A 16,585-nucleotide genomic window follows, 5' to 3' on the forward strand; every position below is an offset into this window, starting at 1 on the left:
TTGTAAAACTGAAACCCTGTACCCATTAAACGATAACTGCCCATTCCTTCTTCCACCTGCTCCCAGCCCTGGCACCAACCATTCTATTTTTTTTTTCTGTATGGATTCAAAGACTCTAGGAACCTCATGTAAGTGAAATTATTCACTTATTTGTCTTTTGTGACTCGCTTCTTTCATATAGCTTAATGCCCTCAAGGTTCATCCACGTTGTAGCATGTGACCCAATTTCCTTTCCTTTTAAGGCTGAGTAATATCCCAGTGTGTGCATTTTGCTTATCTCTTCATCTGTTGGTGGACACATGGGTGGCTTCCACGTTGTGACTGTTGTGAGCAATGCTGCGGTGGACATGCGCGTGCAAACATTTCTTCGTGACTCTGCTTTCAATTCTTTGGGATACATACCCAGAACAGTTTTCATATCTTAAATCAGACCAGATCTTATCGGAATTTCGTCTTTACCCAGCTGGCTCCCTCCCTTCCGGTCACACTGGACTTTAAGCTTTGGAAGGGAGGGGCTGAGTTTGATTCATGCTGGCAGCATGGTGAGGGTGAATTACTTAGCAAATAGCAATTTCCTGTCCAGTAGTTTCCTTGTGCCCACCGTCTTCAATGCGATTGCCACGAGGAGGGTATTGTGAGCTTTCAATGTCAGAACAGTCCCACATTCCAGGATCATTCACAAATTCTCCATTTCAAAGATTAGGAATCTGGGTGAGCAGGGGAAAAGGATTCTCACTAAAACCAAGAGTAAGAGACAAGGGCTATCATGATGTGCTTGAAAAGAATTGAGGAAAAAAATGTTGCGTGTTACATTTTGTTTTCTTTAAAAGTTGCTCTGAATGAGACATCATTGATCTTTGGTAATACTCTTTCTATAGTTATAATTTGTTTTTATTTCTGAAAGTTACATCTTAAGACTAACTCAAAGGTAATACTAGGGAGTTACGCCGATGACCTTTAATTTTGTTCTACGGTTTAGGATACAAAGGATGTCAGTCTGCCTTAGTTTTTGGATCAGTTTTATGACTGAAATGAGAATGAATGAATCTGAACATCTAAAGTGATGAAGGCGGGGGTGCCTGGCTGGTTCTGTTGGTAGAGCATGGGACTCTTGATCTCAGGGTCGAGTTTGAGCCCCACATAAGGCACAGAGCTCACTGAAAAAAAAAAAAAATAAACAAATAAAGTGATGATGGCAGTGTGCACACATGTGCTGCTCACGGGGCCCATTGTGTAGTTCTTCATGGACGTTCATATTCCTCATCTCCTGCTTTTAAATTCCATGAGGATTTCATAAATGAGCCATGGGTTCAGGGCCAAAATGGCAGACATTTTGTGAACAATGAGACAGAACTTGGAAACCTTAGAATAAAAATCCTCTTTGTATGGATCCCACGACACCTCACCTGAGGTTGGCTTAATATGCAATGTGCCCATTCCCAAAAGAACTCAGCATGCTTCTATCACGTAACGTTTTCGAATGCTCGAAGCTGTGACCACTGCCTTCTGCATTCAGCTTCACAGCGCTGTAAGCTTCTATCCCAAAGAATTACTCACCTCACTGCTCCTCTCCTGAGCACTTCAGCATTTCCTTCTCCCTGAGTGGATCCCTTGGCTGCCAGCATAACAGAAACACAAGCTGATACAAGAAAATGTACATATCATAAACTACCCTCTGCTTACCTGTGCCAAGAAATCCTTCTGGTCTGAGTAAGGCAATCCCACGTGTGGTTTTCGACACCAACATCATCTAGCAGTGTGATATATGACATGTTTCCCAGAGATGAGCAGTTAGAAGAGACTTGAAAAGGCATTGCCCTAATAAATCTGCTGGTGGGCAGCTTACCAACATTCGGAGCACTAGCTATTGAAGGACTAGCCCTACAGTGATGCCCACTTCAGCTGTGTGGCCCCAGGTCTGTTTGGGGTTATTTCCCTCATCGGGGCACAGGCTCCATTATTGTCAGGATGATGAAAGGAGAATGACTCCAGGCTTCTAGAAAGTGGAGGAGTTGCCTGGGTTTAAAACTCAGGTCTCTGTGTAGCTGGCAAGCTGCTTCTATTTGGGAGACGAACCTCTTACACTGCCCTCCTGCTTCCCGGTGTCCTGACCTTGGTGCGAACACTCATCTTTGGTGCTCTGCTTCCCAAAACACGCATCCTGCTCCCAGCTCTGCCGGGGGGCGCATGGTAATTGCAGTGTCCCCACCCCAGCCTGGTGACCAGGCCAGCGATCCTGGTATTCCTCATCCTCTGGAATGTCCCTTCATTCCAGTTAACTTGGCCTCAAGCCCTTGTGGTAGGAACAAGGCAGGAGTCGGCTTGTCCTCCTGGCAGAGACACTCCTACGGAGCTACAGCTTTGTTACCTGCTCCCGTGGAAAAGTGCAGTCACATGCTTTTCCAGCCTGACTCCCCAGGCAGCTCCAGCCCCATCCCCCCTGCCCCGGGGAGTCCACACTGGACGAGAGGCAGCTCCAGGCTGAATCTGATATTACCCCTCTGCCTCTTCTCTCTGGGACCAAGAACCTCGATAGGCATTGAAACAAGAACATCATCATTTACTACTGCATCGTAAATAGGACTTGCTAGAGTAGCAAGACCAAAGGATAACTTCTGTTAGTCCTACACAGCTACTTTAACAACTCCCGAACAAAATGTACCATGTACCGTGACCTTGGGGGTTGACCTAAGGAGCTGGTAAATGCCCTCTGCCCCTCCCTGATTTGCTCCCTTGCGGGGCTTATAACGTCATGGCCTCCCTTGGAATGGCCGAAACTAAGTGTGAAGCTGTGTCGTGGAGAGAGTTTGGGGGTAACTGCTGCCTCTTCCTCGGAAACCATTCCCAAATTCCAGGGATCGGCAGGTGAACAGTAGCCTGCACCTTGTCTGCCCACATGAATTAACTAGCCACGTGCGGGCTTCTTGTGTATTTCCCAGGTGGAAGCCTGCTTTCACTTGCTTTTACCCTCTCTTCCTCTCTCCTTCCCTCACTTCTCTGTTGTCTCACCCACAGTGTCTTTTTGTTCTCATTGGGACCAGTCTACCCAGCAGGCCTCCGCGGCCCCTTCTCCGTGTCCCAAAGCTCGGTTGCAGAGACATTCTTGGCCTTTGAGTCACAGCCCCCTCTCAGCCCTCCTGGCCACCACCTCTGGCCACCACCTCCGGCTGCGTCCTTGGCCCGCAGGGAGGCTCCCCACACTCCTGGTGACTGCTGCCGGCTCTCCTGGCCTCCCCTGAACCAGTGCTCTGCTACCTGCCCCCCCCGCCCCCGCCGTACCTTGTGGGATACAGAGCCCCCTAAAACCACCCCTCCTCCTAGAGTCCGAGACAGAAAAGAGAAGAAACGAATCTTCCAAGACTCTGCCTCTGATCTACACCCACCTCACTTTCCTACACACACACAAAAATGCCACCATATCAGCAACCAAAAAAAAAAAAAAAAGAAAAAAGAAAGAAAAGAAAACATGTGTTGCAACAGTGATGATGAATGATGGCTCCTCTAAACTCTGCATTCCAGAATCAGGGATGTCAAGTTTACATTCATTGTCTACTAGCCCTGATTAGTTCTGCTCGAGCAAGGAGCCGCTGTCCTCCCTCTGCTCGTGCATGCCCTTTGCAAGTGAGCAAGAGAGACCCATCCAAAATAAATGAGCTCTCACGGCAAGCCCAACCAGCTGTGGGAAAGGGCGCTTCCCAGAAGGTTCTGCAAGTGCAGGGTGTTGCTTCTAATCTCGGCTGGGAGATGTCCAATCTTATTGTCTGGCGATGTGGAAGTCAACATGTGGATCCCATGACTTGGGAGTGTGGATGGCCACAGTGAAGGAGAGTACAAGCTTATTAATTTGGTCTACCTTTGGTAATGTTTATACATCGGCAATACGAGTGAATGAGGGAAATACACCAGTTTTTCTGAATGCGTGATTCTGCCGTAAAGCACATTTGGTGGGAAAGGGTGATCCTATGTGGGCTCATCTCTGCAGCCTGCTCATCTAAAGCACATTTCTGGGGTGGGGACACCCCTCTCCAGCAGAGCTGGATATCGCTAAATAGACTACCGCAATTAAATCCTCTGACAAATGGCCTGCCAGACATGCCCAGGCAGCTGCAGAGGACAGAACCTTTATCAATTTCTGTGGGAGACAGAACCTTTGTTTTGTATGTTCCCATTTGTATAGACATATTTCCTTAACGCATTTAACAGCAAATCAAGCATGTCCCAAGCATCATTTTAAGCCAATGAATTCATTAATTCGGTTGTGAATGTGAATTAGCAACTGCAGTTGTAAATTAGCAACCGAAACTGTGGCTTCCGTTTTGCATGGCAACTTCGAGGTCGTTCATTGTCCACGGATGAGCTGCTCTCTCCGAGGTTGAGGCAGGCCCAGGCAGGGGGTGACAGGGGCAGACCAGGAGACGCAGCTCCCTCAGCAGGAAGATCTAGACACTCAGAGGCAGAAGTGCTATCCTTCAACAGCCACTTGTGGACCCTCTTGCAGCCTCATTTCAGCTGCTTAAGGTCCCTTTGGAAGACAGCCCTGGGAGCACTCCAGCTAATGCTGGAAGAGCAGCTCCGGGATCACATCTGTCACTGCCGGGGAGTACAGGCCCTGCATTTCGCTTGAACGCAAGGGTTTGCAAGTCTGATCACAGTGCAAACCCAGATAACTGGTCTGCCCAAATGGGCCATGGGATGAATTTGGCTGGTTCCAGGAGGCCCATATGAGCCCTTGTATGGCAGCCCCACATTGGTTTAGGCATTTTCAGGAAACCTGAATTGAATTCAGTGGATAATGACCAAGTTGCAGAGAACGCAGAAATGAATGTCTCCAACCTTGGCCATAAGGGGCTCACAGTCTTACCTCTGTTGTTATAAACAAGGGAAGGACGAGACAGTATGGAATGGTCAAAAGCAAGGCTATTGATGGATACTCCAGGCAGCTTTCCCAGAGGAGATACTTTATCTGTGTTTCAAAGGAGGCACAAGAGTTTGCCAGGCAGAACAGAGGGAGGAAAGCCATCTTTTCTCACTGATGGCAGGTGGAGCATGTGGCAGCCAAGAGTCTGGGTAGGAAGGGGTCTCAAGGACCTCTTGACTTAGGAGGGAACTCCCTGTCCTCCCGACCTGACTTTCCAAACATACTCTTCGAAATAGAAAACCTCTCAAGCAATACCTTCATCTGCTTTCAGCATGACCTGGAAACTCAAGGGACCTGTGTTGATCCAGGGAAACAGACATGTCACACAAACAGGGTGGGAGACAGAACTGGGTCCATAACATGGTAACAAGGTCAGGGAGCCAGGTGGTTATGATAAGGTCATCCGCAAGAGGAAAGTGTAATTTCAAATTGTTGAAAGGAAAGCAAAAGAAAGACAGTGGGGAGGGCAGGAAAAGAAAAGAAAAGAGAGGAGAGGAGAAGAAAAGAGAAGAGAAGAGAAGAGAAGAGAAGAGAAGAGAAGAGAAGAGAAGAGAAGAGAAAAAGAAGGAAAGAAAGAAAGAAAGAAAGAAAGAAAGAAAGAAAGAAAGAAAGAGAGGGAAGGAGGGAGGGGGGAAGGAGGGAGGGGGAAGGAAAGGAGAAAAAAGAATGAGAGGGAGGGAAGGAGAGAGGGAGAGAGAGGAAGGCAGGAAGGAAGGGAGAAAGAGAGGGAGGGAGGAAAAGAAAGAAAGAAAGGGAGAAGGATACAGAGAGGGAGGGAGGGAGAGAAGAAGGGAGGAAGGAAGGGAGAGAGAAATAATGGGAGGGAAGGAAGGCGAGAGGGAGAGAGAGGAAGGCAGGAAGGCAGGGAAACGAAGAGGCACTTACTAAGAGTTTAAGGAAAGCTAATGAAGGATTCGGGTATCTGACAGTGATTTGCCACTGGAGCCCCTGATCCCTGCAGGAGGCAATGACTAATCTGGAACTGTTACAGAATAATTCCTCAGCATCTCTAACTGTGCAGAAGTTTCCAAAAATATTTGTGCGGTTAGGATGGCCCAGAATTTTAAAAGATTCTTTGGGGGGAGGGGGACAAATAGTACTGCCAGGATACTCCGAAGGTCAGACATTTTAGGAAATCTGTTTCTGGTATTTCAGAGGTGAAGTACCATTACAAGGATGAGCACGAAGCCCGGCCCTTCCAGAAAGCTCTGTTGAGCCTCTCAGGACCGATGTTAAAGCACTTTCTGAACCAGGCGGAAGATAGCCCTCCCCTTGTTTTTTCAGAAGAACATAAGGCAACATAAAATAAAGTTCTTCATCACACACAAACGTCACACAACACGCTGTGGAGTCATTTCTATGACAGGAGACCTTTTAGAAAATTGTCAGTGGTTGATTAGCCATAAAACTAACTTCTAGAAGGACTAGATAATTTCAAATAACTCTTGGAGGAGAGAAGAGATGTCATCGTTTGTTTTAGAGGTTAAGTAAAGAGGACTCACAAAGGTCACGTGTGGCACACGTACCCAGCTTCCCCCTGGGCTAGAGCCCTGCCCCACCCTCCCCTCCGGGCAGCCCAGGTTCGTCTTCGCTAGAACCCTGGATTTTCTGTTAATGACCCTGATCAAAGTGGAAATAATACAGAGAGGACTTTGGTGGCAGGGAGAGAGAGTGCCGGGGATTAAAAATTACGGTGCTGGGTCAAGGTTAATTCACAAAGAAGAACTGTGACTTCAGTGTGGGTCAAAGTCAACATTCTGAAAAAGAAGGGAGCACCCTCCCATTTCAGGGACCCCAGGAAGAACTGTCAGAGGCCACACAGACAAGTGCTTCCGGTATTTTAGGGAAGAAAACATGGTGCGTTCAAAATAGGATTTTGCCAGGTTTGTGCACTGTTCTTTTAAATGGGTTTTGGAAGAGCAGACAGAGGAAAAAAGAGTAAAACTGTTGGCAGCCAGAGAAGTGACTGGGTTATTGAAGAAAAAGCTGAACTCAGAGACAGGAAGATCTCAGACAAGAAGCAAATGTTTTCTGGGCCCACATTAGAAAGTTTTCATCTGAAACAGTTCAGTAACATTTCCTGATCCACAACTGCCCTTTGAGCTTGACAGAAACGAACTGTGGTGTGGACGGTTTCATTTTATTGGCCATTAGGCTGCCAAACAGAACCTTTCTTAAATGAGTTATCAAAGCCACAGTGGAAACTTGTATGAAATGCTCCAAATAAGCTTTAACCAATAATGGCAAGCTCAGAAAAGCATGGAGTAGTTTGTGGATTTGGCTCGAAGCCAGACATGTTTTGAGGTTTTGAACACTTGTGACTATTTGCATCCAGTAAATCAGTTTGTGCAAAAGAGAGAACAAAGCAACGGGATATGGAAACTCTGCATCTTAAGAATGAGCCAAGCCTTTCCCTCCTAACCAGAGTACAGCCAGAGCGGGGAGGGGAAGCGAAAGAGTTGGCTTTTTTATGAAGGGCTGGGCTTTTCCTGAAAGTATTAACAGGCAAAGGGGCAACGTTTAGAACAAGCTACAAGAACAGAGCTGTAGTGTAACCAGACCAAATTCCTCAGTTTGCTGGAGGGGACATTGGGACCAAGCTCATGGGCACAGACAGGTGAGCGTCCTGCCTGCACGGTCAACTTTGACAGAGGTGTTCCTATTCTATCCAGGCAAATGATACTTTTAGAAAAAGTGAGCCCATGTGTCTTAGCCAGCATCCTGGGGTGGCGCTGTGTCATGGGTAGGCAGACGCGCACAGACCTGCCCCCGACCCCTTTTCCCTCCTGGGAGCATAGCAAGAACTCAGGGCTGACCGCCAGCTTTTATGATGTTAGACACTCACCCTCCAACTATCTGAGGCAATTAAGAATGATTACCTCTGAATCAAGGGCAAATCATCCAACAGCTTCCTGCCCGGGCTTTGAGTGGGCAGAGTTCTGCCTGTGAGAAGTGCTATAAAAATCCTCATTGAAATGGCCAGTTAGGGTAAGGACATAGGGAGGTCTGACCTTCCACCCATGTTTTTGTGTTGTCCCTTTCTTCCCGGTGATGGTCAGGTCTCCTAGTACCCTGGAGGTGGCCAAGGTCAGGAGGAGGCCCCTGCCTGTGTGCCCCTCGCCCACCTGCTCCCCCCACCATCAGGTCTGACTACCCTCCCAGAAGCAGTGCCTTCCTCTCAGGGCCTTTCAGAGGAGAGGAATTAGGCTTCAGATCTGTATCACTGACATACAGGCTGCAAGGGTTTGCCTTGTGAATTTTCTGCCTGTACTTCCCTCCTGTAAGTACCTGGCAGAGTAATACTTGCACTTAATTGGATTTTAGAGTTCCAAAGCCCAGTCTGTGTTTAGTGAATCTATTTCCACTTCCCCCACCCCTAGAAACTAACATGTGGGTTTCTGGTAAATTACTTGTGTCCAGAGTTGGAACCCTTACAGAGTATTTTACCTCAAGGCACTATTAGTCATCAGAATTACCTGGAGGCCTTGTTAAAACACAGAGAATGTTTACTTCTAACCATTTTCTGGTTGACCCTGATGCTGCTGGTCCCTGGCCATACTCTGAGAACCGCTGGCCCACTCCCTACAGCCTTCCCTCTCTTTCCCTGCTTCCTAGCTACCCCATCCCTGAAACCACCCCGCTGCAAAGGAAGAAGTTAAGGCGTGGTGGCCGAGGGAATTACAGGAGAGTTGAAATTAACATGAGAAGCGTGAACTACCTATCACAGTTGCCACTGTGCCTTTCCCAGAGAATATCATTTCTTAATTTCTTTCCTCCATGAATTAGACTTGTATCCGCACCAGAGCACTTTTCTCTCAAAAAGACAAATCTTTCATCTTTAGAATACAACCTCAACTTTATTCCTTCCTTCTGAATGAGAACTAAGTCTGTTTCCTTCCCTTTTTTTTTATTGAGATATATGGAATGTATAATATTATGTTAGTTTCAGGTGGACAGCATGCTGATGTGATATTCAAAGATACTGCTAAGTGATCACAGTAAGTCGAGTTAACATCCATCACAGTTACATTTTATTCTTGTGATGAGAGCTTTTATGATCTACTCTCTTACCAACTTTCAAATATACAATACAGTATTATTAGCGATAGTCACCATGCTGTACATCACATCCTCAGGACTTACTTTACAACTAGAAGATTGTACCTTCTCACCACCTTCACATTTCCCTCTTATTCCGAATTCATCTCCACTTTACCATCAAATAAAATACCATGGAATATGGGCTGCCTGGGTGGCTCATTCAGTTGAGTAGCTGACTCTTGATTTCAGCTCAAGGCAGGATCCCATGATCTCTCCAGAGTTTGATCCCCAAGTGGGGCTCAGTGCTGATAGTACAGAGGCTGCTTGGGATTCTCTCTCCTTCTTGTTCTCTGCCCCTCCCCCACTTGTGCACGCCTGTGTGCGTGCGCTCTTTCTCTCTCGCTCTCACTCTCTTTCTCTCAAAGTAAATAAGCTTAAAAAAAAATTACCATGGAATAAAAGCTCGTATTTACTGAGTGCGTACTATGGCCAAGGACTGTCCTAATACTGGTTAGTGGTTTATGAGTCATCTCAAAGGATCTTTCCAACAATTTTGCCAAGTGTGTTATTCACCCATTTTACATGTGAGCAAACTGTTTTTAAAATAGTTGTCCTTTGGTTAAAATTGTTCAGAAAAGTACAAATCATTCAGCTTAGAATTGTATTTCTCTTGCCACTATTTCCAGCAAACCTTGATTTTCTATAAATTCTATTTAACAAATTTGCTTCCTATTTGTCTTAAAAAGGAGCACATGTTGCTTTAATTGGAAAAATATTGTTATGTTTTGAATATTTACACAGCTCAAAGTTTAAAAGAAACAAAAGGGTATAGAGTAAAACTCAATCGCCCTTCCCCTCCTGACCCCAAGCTCCCCAGATCTCCCCAGAGACCGCTATTACTAATATACGTGGTCTTCCTCTCTTCCTTTCTCAACACAAATGGCTGGTTACTACCTACTGTTGTTTCCATGGACATAACTCCGAGATCAGGCCAAATCAATAAATATAGCTACTTTGTTCTTTTTAAGAGCTATGAATAGAAATAACTCTAAAATATTTACCATATCCCTGTTGATGAACATATAGCATGGTCCAATATTTTGCTGATACGAAGAATTTCACAGGGACTACTCTTGTATATGTATCAGTTTACACATGAGCAAGTCTATCTGTAAGATAATTTCCTGTAAGGGAAAATCCTGGGTCAAAACCAAATGGTATGTGCATCTGTAATTTAAAAAAAATGTTCCATTACATAATTTTTCAAGTATTACCAAAGGAAAGAGACTAGTATAATGAACCCCACACCCCGTCACCCAGCTTCAAGTTACCAGTAATCCATGGCTGATACTATTTCATATACTGGCCCCACCCCCCACCTCAATGTATCTTGAAACAATTTCAGACATAATGTTATTTCGTTGGTAGATATTTTGGCACTATTTCTGAAAACCAGGGGCTTTTAAAATATGTGTATTACTTCATCATCACACCTAAAATAAATTAATACTAATGTATCAACATCATCAACTATCTTGTTAGGGCCACACTACCCCAAACTGTCTCATGAAAATTGATTTTCGAAATAGTTTTTTCTGTGTTTCAGAATCCATTCAAGTCCACGCTGTTCATTGCAGCTAGTTAAATCTTTTGGTCCCTCCCCCACGCACCCCCCCCCCCCCCCGAGATCATTTTGTAATTTGCAACTATACAGACAACAAATCTAGATAACTGTCTATACACAGTTTGCTGGAGATACTGTCCTGCTCCATCAGTGGGAATGCAGGTCTGGAGCCCAAGCTCCCGTTCTTGTTGAGAACCTGTACAGTCCGGGAGGAATGGGGGAAGGAAAGCTGGGTGGGCTCATAGCTGTGGCAAGTCTCAGCCCTCTGGGTTGGGGGGGTGGGGGCACTGGAGTGACTTTCTCTTCCCTCAAGCTACCTGCGTGGCTTTGCCTATGGAAAGACTCCAGGTCAAATCTCAGCCAGCGTAATTATTCTCAGGAGGCCTTGAGCAAATCTCTCTGAGCTAAGATTTCCTCACCATAAAACTGGAATATTAATCCTTATCTTAAGGGGGTGAGAATCAAAGGAGATCTCAGGTAGAGTGATAGCGGCTGGGACTCTCAAGTTCTGTGATTCCATGATGGAGACCCACTGGGAGTCTAAAATACCAGCAGACCCTGAGCATCCACAAAGAGAGAACAATCAAATCGTTCTTCTTCCTTTGAGGAGCACAGATTGTTAAATATAGCATGCCTGCCCACCGTCTTTCTGCTCTGCCTTTGCGGCGGCCCCATCAGCTCATCTTCCCGCGTGTCTGCGGGCGGAGGCTGGCCACCCACTCAAGAGCCAACATTTCTGTCTCGATGCCCCCCTTCCCCAGGCGTGGGACGCAGCCTGTGCCCTCTGTCCTGCAGGTTGAGCGGTGCCATCTGTCCCTACTAAGTGTGGGCTTCAGGCACAAGGGCTGGGCTTTCAGTGTGGGAGGCACTTTCTCCCCCTCACCTTTGTTTTCTCGCCCTCAAGGGAAGGACAGAACGTCCAAACAGCCCTCGGGCCCCAGGAGTGGGGGGAGGGGGGGGTGGCTGGCCCTTCCCCGGGCCCCAGCCCCGTGGAACAAAGAACCTGGCATTATCCATTCCTTAGGGCCATCTGCTAGGCGCAGGTCGTGACCGAGGGGGTCTGCGGGGTCAGGCGGAAAAGGCCCAGGGCGCAAGTACACCCCAGCCGCTGTCCTCTTGCCGCCGCACGAGCTGATCGGCGGCCCCCGCTTCAGCAGCCCGGCCCACCCCCACCCCCCTCAGGCTTCCGCGGGCCTGGCGTTCCCGGGACCAGGGCGTGGGGAGACCCCTGCCGCTGCGCCCCGGCCGGGCCCCCGGGGGCGGCGGCGGCGGCCCGCGTGCGGCTCTGGCCCCAAACTCGGCCCTGTGAGCCGACGCCGGGGCCGAAGCTCCCGTAGCCCCCGTGTGCCAGAGACCCGGGGGGGGGGGGGGAGCGTAGCCCAAAGCAAACAAAGAGTCGGGGTCCGCGGGCGCGCCCCGGCCGCCGCACCCCCGCGCGGCTGCCCCAGCGCCGAGCCCGCGCCGCCGGCGCCTCGGAGGCGTGCGTCTCCTTATATGGTCAAATGACACGGCGGGGGTTCTCTCGGGCGGGAGCCGCCGCGCTCCACCCGGCCGGCCGCCCCGCCGCACGCCGCGCCACCGCCGCCCCGGGACGCACGCCCGCCGGGTCCCCGGAGCCCGCCCGCCCGCGCCGCGCCGCGCCGTGAGTGCCTTCCGTCCGCGCCCTCCGCGGGGAGCCCACAGCTTGGGGACCAGGCGGCCAGGCCGCGTGAGGGCCGGGGAGACTGGAGCCGAGACGCGGGGGAAACCCGGGAGAGGGGAGCGGAAGCGTGCGGACACCTGGGGAAGGGACCCCAGCCCTGGGGGCGACCTGGAGACCGGACGCGGGGGAGACCCTTGGAGAGGGAAGCCGAACCTTGGAGAGATCCGGGGAGAGGGGGGCGTCTGCGGGGGCGACCCAGGCGGGGGGAGACCCAGGCGGGGGAGACCCAGGCGGGGGCGACCCAGGCGGGGGAGGGGGAGCGGAACCGTGAGGACCCCTGGGAGAGGGGAGCACAGCTGAGGGATGACGTAGGCTGAGCGGAGCAGAAGCGTGCGGACACCTGGGAGAGGGGAACCGAGCCTGGAGGGAGACCCAGAAGAAGGGAGCTGAGCCTTGGGGACGCTCAGGGAGAAGGGAGCCAAGGCTTGGGGGAGACCCGAGTAAAGGGAAGCTGAACCGTGGGGACTCCCTGGGAGAGGGAAGTGAAGCCGCGGGGTAGACCCCGAGAAAGGCCGGCCTGAGGGGAGTAGAACTGTGGGGACACCTGGGAGAGGGGAGAGGGGAGCTGAACTGTGTTAGGGACGGCTGGGGCGCTGTAGTGGGGGTGAGGGGGCAACGCTGGATCCTAGGGGTGGGGGGGAGACCCGTCGCCGGATCCTGGGAGGGAAAACATTGGTCCGAGTCCTGGCCAAGGCGGGTCGCCGGGTGGGAGCAAGGGTACAGCCAACTCCCGGCGGGCCCTGGGTGAGGGCTGGCCGCGGATCCGAGCGCGGGGAGGTGACCATCCCCGCCCTTCCCGGAGGCCAGGACTCTGGAGTGTGAGCGAGTGTGAGCGAGTTGTCGGGGCCAGCAAGCTGGTTGCCATCCACCAGTGAGGGTGTCCGAGGCATTTCCCTTAGGTCCAAAGATGTGCAGCTTGCGATGGGACCTCAGGCACCGACTTGGGCAGAACTTAAAAGACTGAACTATCAGATTTTAAAATATGGGCCTATTTTAAACGAGAAATACTCTGATCTTAAGTTCCACTTGTATGATATTTTAGCACACCTGAAATTTCGGGTTAAATGTTGTCTCTTAGGTAATCAACAATGAATCCTATCTTATCTTCAGACCCCAGTTTGGGCTTCCATTGGAACTGGTCTAGCCCAGATTAAATGAAATGTATTCAGCTGCCTTCCATGATGTGCACTTAGGGGGTGTGCTCCCTTGCACTTACTTTGGGAGGTAATAAATCACAGTTTGGGCTTAGAATCAGGAGAACTGTGTTCGAAACGAGGACAGCTACTTCTTGCGCTAGCTTTGCTTACCTGCGTTTTGCAATAATATGTTAGAGGGGGGAAGTTCTGATATCCGGAAGGTGATTTACACCAAAGAACATCTGAAGCAAGTCTTAGAAGTACAGGGGTTTCTAGTCTGACAATTCAACTTCCATAAAACCAAGGTACATTTATGTAAACTTGTTTCACAGTGTTTTCCTCTGAATTCGCTCACTCTGAATTTTTAAGGGTTATCAGTTAATTCATTTGACCCCCAAACAATGTGGGGGTTAGGGGTGCTGACCCCCCCATGCAGTTGAAAATCCACGTATAAGTTTTGACTCCCCAGAAGTGTAATTACGGATAGCCTACTGTTGCCTCGAAGCCTTACTGATAACGTAAAGAGTGAACATATTTTATATACTGTATGTATTGACCGCCGTATTGTTACAATAAGGTAAGCTAGAGAAAAGAAAATGTTATTCAGAAAATCATGAGAAAATACATTCACAGTGCTTTATTTATGGGGAAAAAAAGCTGCATATAAGTGGACCCGCACAGTTCAAACTTGTGTTTTTCTTTTTTTTTTTTAAATTTTTTTTTTTCAACGTTTATTTATTTTTTTTGGGACAGAGAGAGACAGAGCATGAACGGGGGAGGGGCAGAGAGAGAGGGAGACACAGAATCAGAAACAGGCTCCAGGCTCTGAGCCATCAGCCCAGAGCCCGACGCGGGGCTCGAACTCACGGACCGCGAGATCGTGACCTGGCTGAAGTCGGACGCTCAACCGACTGCGCCACCCAGGCGCCCCCAAACTTGTGTTTTTCAAGGGCCAACTGTATATAGAATTGGGTTTCTACAGTGTTTATTATGGTGCCATGTTTTAACATGCTTCTGCACAGCAGCACATTGACAAGGGCTAAATCAGGGTGCCTGGGTGGCTCAGTCAGTTAAGCATTGACTCTTGATCTCAGCTCAGGTCTTGATCTTGGGGTCGTGAGTTCAAGCCCCGCGTTGGGCTCTGTGCTGTGCGTGAAGCCTACTTAAAAAGGGGGGAGGGGCTAAAGTGGTTTATTATAGATCAGGCACTGTTCTAGGCACTGACATTCAGTCTCATTCAGTCCTCACAAATATGCTGTAAGGCAGGTGTGATAGGCTGGTGGACATGCGCGGTTGGAACAAGGCTCCCTGACATCACATTCCTCGGAGTCTAGCTGTACAACCTTAGCTAAATCACCTTATCTCTTGGTACCTCAGTTTCCTCAACTGGGAAACAGGGAGGTGATAGCGGCTTGCTTGAAGGGTTGTTACCAAGGCTGCACGTCATAAGCAGTGTATATATTGACATCATCTTTGTCTTTGCAGATAAAGTAAAGCACAGAGAGATCAGAATAACTTTGGCTCAAGGTTTCCCAGATAGTAAATGGTGGTCCTTTGATCTGACCCCAGGCAGCTTAACTGGAGAGGCTGAGTTCTAATCACTAAAGTATTGGGGGCATACCTGTATATTTCAGTGAGGCCTTATGCAGCATACTTTGACCCATGAGTGCTTGTAAATTACTTCCAGTACTGCAGGAAATCTGGTTTGCACACAAAAAAAGCCCTGTCAGATATTGAAAAGCAGTTTGGCTGGGCAGTAGGAGGCCTGGGTTCTATTTCTGTCCTGCATCAAGGGTGGGTTACCCAGCCTCTGGGGCTGGGATTGTTTCATTTGTCAACAAGGGGGCTGGAGTAGATAAGCTGCTCTCTGGCTCAGAGGCCCTAAGATACAAAGTTCCTTGAACTTGAGTGAACAAAAACAGATACGGGATACTTCCTGTGTAGTTTTATTATGAGAATTTTATCAGAGCCCATTTATCATGTGGGATTATAGGAGAGCCCACTGCCTGAAGATGACCGCCTTGACACAAAATTTTCCGGGCTCTTTTCTAGTGACCGAGAGCCTGGTCTTCCAGGAGATCAAGCTGGCACTGTGACTTTGGGGCAAGTTACCAGGCACCTCTGTTATCCTGAATTGTGGATTTCATCTTTGGCCCCTGTGATGGTTAATTTTATGTCAACTTGACTGGGCCGGTCACAGGATGTCCAGACAAGTGTTCAGACACTTCCTGGGTGTATCTATGAGGGTGTTTCTGGATGAGATTCACGTTGGAGTCTGTAGACTGAGTGAAGCTGATTGCCCCTCCCAATATGGGTGGGCCTCATCCAATCAGTTGAAGACCTGACCATGAAGGTTGAGCAAGTGGGAATTCCTCTTGCCTGACTGTTGGACTGGGATATCAATCTTTTACAGCCTTCAGACTCAGACTGAAAAGGAGACTACCTAAGAGGGCACTTTCCCTACCTGACTGCAGACCTGGGATATTGGTCCTTTCCAGCCGTTGGGCTTGAACTGAAACTCAGCTCTTCCTGGGTCTTGGGCCTGCTGACTTTTGAATTGTAACTGACATCATTGGCCCTTCTGGTTCTCCGGCCTTCCACAGATCTTGGGACTTCCATAATAGTGTGAGTCAATTCTTTGTAACAAATCTCTGTATATATATAAATACGTATGTATGTGTATATGTATATGTATCCTATGAGTTCTGTTTCTCTAGAGAATCGAATACAGTTCTCCAGTAATTTTGCTTAAAAATTCTCCCACCAGCAATCAGTCTTGTTTTTTTTAAGATTCCATGGCTACTTTGCTACCGGTGGTATTGATTTTCTTTCTGCTATAAAATGTGATCCCCTCCTAGAGATCTAATGACACGTCTGGGCAGCGTCTGACGTGTCATGGTTCTCATGGGTGATTCTCACACCTCGTCTGAACTTGGACGTCATGTGTCATCACGCTCGTCCTTGACCTTCATAATCCCTAAGTTTACTTCGAGTTAGTCTGTGGCTTAAGGATGTTTAGGCTGATGCTACTAAGTGAGACAAGTGATGCCTGTGACAGTAAGAGAGGTGGCTTCCCTGTTTTTTGTGGGTAAATAAAACGAATAATCACAGGGCATCCTTGACATCTGGACATATTTAGGTTTCTAGTCAAAAAGAAAATGGGT

General features: G+C 48.6%; 1 protein-coding gene across 2 annotated transcripts in view; it reads left to right on the forward strand.

Moving 5' to 3' along the window:
- Nucleotides 1-16,585, forward strand: part of FHL2 (four and a half LIM domains 2) — a 67,375-nt gene that overhangs the window by 19,652 nt on the left and 31,138 nt on the right. The window contains exon 1 of one of the 2 annotated variants that reach the window (XM_045445552.1): nucleotides 12,090-12,225. The exons of the other annotated variant lie outside the window; for it this stretch is intronic. The gene's annotated coding sequence lies outside the window, so the exon portion shown is untranslated. Of the gene's footprint in view, nucleotides 1-12,089; nucleotides 12,226-16,585 lie in introns of those variants that run through there. 2 annotated transcript variants of the gene reach the window in all.

This window comes from Leopardus geoffroyi, chromosome A3 (assembly GCF_018350155.1).
Source record: "Leopardus geoffroyi isolate Oge1 chromosome A3, O.geoffroyi_Oge1_pat1.0, whole genome shotgun sequence".
Lineage (NCBI taxonomy): Eukaryota > Metazoa > Chordata > Mammalia > Carnivora > Felidae > Leopardus > Leopardus geoffroyi.